Source organism: Gracilinanus agilis, chromosome 1 (genome assembly GCF_016433145.1).
Source record: "Gracilinanus agilis isolate LMUSP501 chromosome 1, AgileGrace, whole genome shotgun sequence".
Lineage (NCBI taxonomy): Eukaryota > Metazoa > Chordata > Mammalia > Didelphimorphia > Didelphidae > Gracilinanus > Gracilinanus agilis.
Genome location: NC_058130.1, coordinates 723501220 through 723508764, shown reverse-complemented (window position 1 = coordinate 723508764; position 7545 = coordinate 723501220).

Here is a 7545-nt window from a genome sequence, read left to right as displayed (position 1 = left end):
TTCCTTCCTTCCTTCCTTCCTTCTTTCCTTCCTTCCTTCCTTCCTTCTTTCCTTCCTTCCTTCCTTCCTTCTTTCCTTCCTTCCTTCCTCCCCTCCCAGTCTTACACTGAATGTTTTCTGACCCACTGGATAATGATCACATATCCATCTTCAGATTGTCAACAGGGTAGGTGAAAAAAAAAATGGATCACTCTTTAAATAACTAAAGTGGGTATCCCTTGCCTATAGGGTGACGAGTACAAGTTGACCTTGCAGGCCCTCTGCAATGATTCCTTTCTAACTGGTCACTATCAAATCAAAGGAGTTTTAGACATAAACACATACTTGAAATATGAATAGCACCCCATGATAAATACATTTTAGAGGCATGAAACAGATTACTGAGTAAGAGAGATTATTGCCTGCCCCCTCCTTCCCACTAAGGAAAGCTTCCTAAAAGTGGAATTTGGCTTCAAGGTAAAAGGATGAATTGTATCCCTGTTTCCTTCCCAATTTATTTTTCCTGGGACCTGTGATTTCATTGGTATGGTGAACTTTGAGAGAGGGAAACTAGTAGAGAGGTACCTGTTCTGCCCTTAAATCTTGGAGGGAGGGGGTGAGCCCAGAGGTTAAGTGACTGGTGAAGCAGCCAGTTTGAAATAGAGGGTGTAATTGAACAAAGGTCCTCTTGACTCAGGCTAGCTCCTTAGCTTCTCCCACAATTACCCTGTTTTCCTTTTGTATTAGATTATTACAATCTATGGTTTCACTGATATAAGAAACTTCCAAATGAGGGAACAACCTCTACCAAGCATGTTGGCTCCTCCTCTGTAACTCAAAGTCTTAAGAGAGACTGAAGTGTTGAGAAATTGAATGACTTGTCCAGATCACACTATCAATATGTGTCAGAGGCTCAAAGGCCAGCATTGGTCCATGCCACCCCACCTTGCCTATTATTTTTTTCTATTTTGTAAAGTCAACAAGCATTTGCTAAGTGCCTGCTTAGTGCTAGGTACTGTGCTAAATGCTGAGAATACCAAGAAAAGCCAAAATAGTCTCTGCTCTCAAGCAGGTTACAATCTAGTGGGGAGACAACATGCATACAACTAGGTCTAAATAAGATTTTTGTTGTCCAGTTGTGGCAAAGATACTGGAGTGGTTTGCCTTTTCTTTCTCTGGCTCATTTTATAGACTAGAGAAACTGAACACAAACAGGATTAAGTGACTTTCCCAGGGTCACACAACTTCAGGCCTGGTGCTCTATTCTCTGAGCCCACCTAGCTGCCCCATAAATAAGTATGTAAACAGGATAAATTGGGGGATATTTCAGAAGGAAGGCATTAACAGGGGACTAGGAAAGGCCTCCACCTTTTTTAACTTAAAATATTTCCCCGTGGTTACACGATTCATGATCCACTCCGCTCTTTTGTCCCCCCTACCAAAGCTGACATGCATTTCCACTGGGTTATACGTGTATCATTGTTCAAAACCTATTTCCATGTTATTAATATTTGCAGTAGAGCAATTCTTTAACATCAAAACCCTAGTCATATCCCCATCGAACCACATGATTATTCATATGATTTTCTTCTGTATTTCTGTTTCCATAGTTCTTTCTCCAAATGTGGATAGTGTTCTTTCTCATAAGTTCCTCTGGATTGTCCTGGGTCATTGTATTGCTACTAGTAGAAAAGTCTGTTACATTTGATTATGCCACAGCATATCAGTCTTTGTGTACAATGTTCTCCTGGTTCTGCTCCTTTCTCTCTGTATCAATCAGGAAAGGCTTTTGAAGAAAATAGGATTTAATTTTTTTTAAACATTATAATTTCATTTAATTCAAAGTTCAGAAATTACATATAAAAAAATTGAAAGGAACTGTAGGAATAAGAGAATTTAAAAAACCAAGATTTTAAAATACGAAAAAATAACATGCTCAAAAATTTCATTTATTTTATACAATCAAAAACAGAAATGATCAGAGCCCACTGAAGTCTAATTTCTTCTTGATTAGATTAGGCCCAAATTTTTGCTGCAAGTTTCATTCCAAAAAATGTTTTATTTAAATATGTATGTGGCATGTAAATCAATGTGTTAATGTTTGAAAACTGGCAATATGACTGGCATAGCTGTTAATATATTTGACTGCTGAGGCATACTTTTGAGGGAAAAAAGATACCTGAGGCTTTTCTTTGTACCAATGAAGTTAAGATTTCTTAAGTATAAATCATGAGGAAGCATTTATTAAATGCAATCTGAAACAGCAGATGGTTAGAGGGCCTGAGTTATTAAGACAATGGTTTAGATCCCACTTTTAACAGACTGGTGTGTGATGACCCACTCAAGAATCTTGACTTTTTAGAACCTCAGTAAAGTTTCTAACACTATAAGTTGCAGGATAATTGCCATCCTGATAGAACTTTCTCACCAATCTTAATGGGAGTTATTTTTTTTTTAACCTTTACTTTCTTGATTCCATGGTGGAAGAGTGGTAAGGCTAGGCAATGGAAGGTTAAATAATTTTCCCAGGATCACACAGCTGAGAAGTATCTGAGGCCAAATTTGAATCTAGGACTTTCTGTCTCTAAGTAGGTCTACATTTATAAAGAAGCATACAAAACTAAAAGATTGCTATTTCTAGCACTGGTTTTGTGAAAGTTTTCAAGGCTGCCATATTTTTGCCTTTATTTTTAAGGTACACTTTAAGCAAACTTTATTTGTGCAGATAAAAGCCAGTAAAAAATTTAAGGTTAAAAACAACAGAGATACCATTATCACCCATTTGTAGGTATTTCAGAACAAAATCTATGCAAAAGGCCCAAAGGGGTTAACCTGAGAGGATCCATGTAAAGAGAAAACTATTACAAGGGAGGCTCAGGAACTATCTGAAAAGGTCTATTTTTCACTTAAACATGTAACTATCTTATCACTCTTTTAGGGAAAATTTTCAGGTTCATACCAGTGTTGCCCTGTTAAGTCGGAAACTGAGGATACATTTTTCTCTCCTATTTTTGTTAAAGGGGAGACAGGGATGGAGCATTAACCACATCTCAATAGACAGGAAGGGCTACCCAAATAGCTCTTTTTCTTTGAGTGAGAAGTTCACCAACATCTCTAGATCTGATTCTAATTTGCTTTTTCAAATCTAGTTAGACTTATGTCGGTGTTTCTCTGTCAAGAGAATCTGACAGTTGAACTTCAGAAAACTCCTTTATAACACTTAGAAATCAATCTCATGTTAGATATTGATAGTAAGTGTGTATGAATATATATGCGTTTATATACAAACATGTAATCTGTTTTGATATAAAGAAAAAGCTCTGAGAAGGACCTGAGGGAAAAGTATAGTTTGTGACGTCTTTTTGCTGCTCAGTCCTTCATGACTACTTCTTGGCCATGTTGGTCATGAATCAAGTTCTAAATATGTTGAGTTTAAGATGCCTGTGGGGAATCCAATCTTAGATGTACAGTAGGCAGTGGGAGATATAATGGAAGTCAGGAGAGAGGTTGAGATTGGATAAATCTAAGAAACGTTTACTTAGAGATGATAGTTGAACCCATGGGAGCTGATCACCAAGCAAAATAATTTAGAGTTAGAAGCAGCATGGAGAATGACTATATTTAGTAGGCATTATGTGAATAAAGATTTAGGAAAAAAGACTAAAAGGAGGAGGCAGTAGGAGGAACAGGAGACGTGTCATGAAAAGAAAAGAGAAAGTGTCCAGGAGAAAAGGGTGATAACAGTGTCAAAGGCTGCAGAGAGTTCAAGGAAGATGAGGATTGGGGCAGCAGGTAGGTGCCTCAATGGGAAAGCCAATCCAGGAGATGGGTTCAAATCAAATATGGCCTTAGACGCTTCCTAACTATTGGACATGAGCAAGTCATTTATCCCTAATTACCTAGCCCTTGCTGCTTTTCTGCCTTGGAACCAATAAGGGTTTAAAAAAAAAGAGAGAAAGTGAAAAAAAAAAGATGAAAAGTGATGAGACCATTTCATATGGCAACTAAAAGATCTAGTATCTTTGGAGAGAGCAGTTATAGTTAAATGATGTCAGAAGCCAGATTGCAAACATATGAGAGTGAGATGAAAAGAAATAGAGGCATCAATTATAGATGGCCTTCTCAAGGACTTTAGCCACAAGTTAGCAGGGATGGGCAGATCAAGTGATTTTTTGAGGATAACTGAGACATGGATGTGTTTCTAGGCAGCAAGGAAGCAACCATTAGCTAGGGAGAGATGGAAGATTAGTGAGAGTGAGGATAATAGAGGCAATCTCCTGGAGAAGATAAGGTGGAAGGGGTCACTTGTGTATATATGGAAACATTTGCCTTTGCAGGAAGTGCCACCTCTTCATATGAGAGAAAAGTAAAGGAGGAGATAGTGACAGAGGACATCTCTGTGATGTGAGATGGGAAGGAGACAAAAGGGTGCTCATTTTTTTTCAGCAAAATATGTGGCAAAAGTTCTTGTCTGAGAGGGTGGGGAGAGAAGAAAAGGAAAATTTGAGGATGGACGAAAAGGTTTGGGAAAGCCATTATGGGACTGTGAACTTGTGAAGGAGGTGTGGAAGTCAGGGAGACCAACAAGTAGGCAATTGCAATATTTTGGCAATTGCCTTGCCAAAATAAGGACCCAATTGAACATACTTACATTTATAAATCCTTTCTAAAAGAATGCAATTCTCTACTTGAGAATAGAGGCTATATCATTTTTGCCATTTTTTAGTGGTTGGTACATGTTAGACCCTTAACAAATGATTGATTGATCGAAATTAAGTGGGCCATGGGGGAAGGGAGATCATTACAAGTATAGAGAACAGTAAGAGCAAGGGCATGGAAGTGAAAGAGGGCTAGGATTGTTTCAGGAGGACAAGGTTTGAGTGCTGGGAAGAATATCAGAACAGAACAGATATGAATTTAACAGACAATGAATGTACCTCTTTGTCCAAAGTATTATGGGAAATAGAGATGAAGGAAAAATGTTTATAAAGAAACTTCCAAGAATCCCAGAATCTCAAGAGTTGGAAGGGAACTCTAGGCTTACCTAGGCTAACCTGGATGGGTTTCTTTTGCATATACCATGTGCTGACAAGTGGTAATCCAGCTCTAGCCAGCACACTACAGCCTCTGGAGAACCAACCCACTGCATTGCCCAAGGCATCCCAATCCAGTTTTGCATAGGTCTTATTATTAGGAAGTTCTCTCTGTTGGGAAGCTGAAATCTCCCTTGAACTTGAATCCTGAATTATTATCTGCCTGCCGGAATTTCAGATGCTGAAGATGCCTCTTAAGGTGTCCATAGTGCATTCATCTTTCTCCTTAAACTTATCTACCTTTGTTAAAGTTTGTAAAAATAGTCATTGACTCTTTTTCTCTCCTGACCCCCTTCTAGCTTTCTCCTTTGTCCTTTTCTGGGAGCTCTCTAGCTTGCCATTGTCTTAACTAAAATGTGACCAGACCAGAATATAGTACTCTAAATATGTTCTGTCTAGAATAGAATGCAGAAAGTGCCTAATAATTGTTGATTGAGGGGGGCAGCTGGGTGGCTCAGTGGATTGAGAGCCAGGCCTAAAGATAGGAGATCCTAGGTTCAAATATGACCTCTGACACTTGCCAGCTATGTGACCCTGGGCAAGTCACTTAATCTCTATTGCCTAGCCTTTACTACTCTTCTGCCTTGGAATTAATATATAAGTATTGATTCTAAGATGTAAGGTAAGGGTTTACAAAAATTTTTTTTGACATACTATTTTTACATCACCCATAATTCCCCGTATGTCACACAACCTCTTCTCTCTACCAGAGAACTATTCCTTAAAACAGTGATAGGCAAATTATGGCCCGAAGGCTAGATGGGAGGGGGAGGGGCAGCCCTGAAATGTACTATCCAGCTGCGGGACATTATTCCTAATCTGACAAATACAATGAGTAGGATACAACACAATGAAACTTTCAAAGAGTTGCCTTAGAAACAGACTGACAGATGAGCATTTCCTTTCCTTTGGCCCCCTCTTTAAAAAATTTGCCCATCATTGACTTAAAATAAAGAAGAAAAAGGAAAAAACAAACCAGTCAGCAAAACCAACACATCAGTCAAATCTGACATATGTAATGTTCCACACCCAGTTTCCTGGCTGCAAAGAGCAGTATTTTTTTTTCCTCTTTGTTTTAAAATTTCAGTAACTTTAGTTTTTATATCACCTACATTTCCTAATATTTCTCTTCCCACTCCTTTTCCCACAAAGCAATCTCTTGTAACAATAAAAAAAAAGACATTCTACTTTCATTGTCTCCCATGTCTACAAAGAAGGGAGGTACATTTTCCTATCTCGGCTTTGGTTCCAAGTTTGTCCACCAAGCCTCTTTTAATGCAGTCCAAGATTACATGACTTTACTGCCATATCATAGTGTTGACTCATGGTGAGCTTGCGGCCCATGAAGATGTAGAGATCTTTCTCAAATGAACTGCTGCTTAGCCATGCCTTCCCTATGTTGTACTTGTTTGTGAAGTTGATTTAAAAAATCTTTTAGTGTAATATTTTCCATGTAGCCCTATCAAATTTGATCTTATTAGATTTGGCCAGTTATATAATCTCTCAAATTCCTTTTGACTTGACTGTGGTCACTTGTGTTGGGTATATTGTTGTTCAGTTATTTCAATTGTGTCCAACTCCTCATGACCCCATTTGGGGTTTTCTTGGCAAAGATACTGGAGTGATTTGCCATTTCCTTCTCTAGCTCATTTTACAGCTGAGGAAACTGAGGCAAACAGGGTTAAGAGCCTTTTCCAGGGTCACACAATATCAGAGGCTGGATATGAATTCAAGTCTTCCTGATTCCAGGCCCAGCTCTGTATCCATTGAGCCACCTAGCTGTGTAAAATTATACCTTTCCCAGAGCAGGAACAAGTTTGTTGAATTGAAATGGAAAGCATCCCCCAGGTCATATTAAACTCCAATAAACATTTATTGGCTCTGCCCATTTTCATTTCTAAGTCAGTTCCATCAAAAATCACAGCTCGTATTAGATCTGGACTTTGATACATCCAATTGAAAGGATTCTCTCCCTTCTCTGAACTCATTTTCCCTATCAGCATTTTTATACTTATTACATGTTACTTTGTATAACTGTTTGTAACCAGCTCTTTCTCCCCTATCAAAATATAAGCTCTATTAGTGATCATGTCTTTTCTGTAGCTGTCTTAGTTTTCTACACTTGGGAGGCGTTTAAAAAAACATTTGCTAAAGGGATGAAATAATAAATGCATATTGGATTCGACATTTTGATGTTTTTGGTAGTGTACAGAATAAGGAGAAGATTTCAAATGATGAGGATAATGAGGTAATGTTAGTCTACAGGACCAAAACTCTTCACGTACTTTATTATTACTGTTTTCGGTGGCTTCCTAGCTGCAAAAGTTCCTACATAAAAAAATAAAAAGTAGATCTAGATGTATCCATTAATGGGTACTGCTTATTGAGGAAATAAGAATTTAGCAGTTTCATATACCTTCCCCCCACCATACACACATATCACAGCACATTAAAAAAGAACCAAAACTCAAAA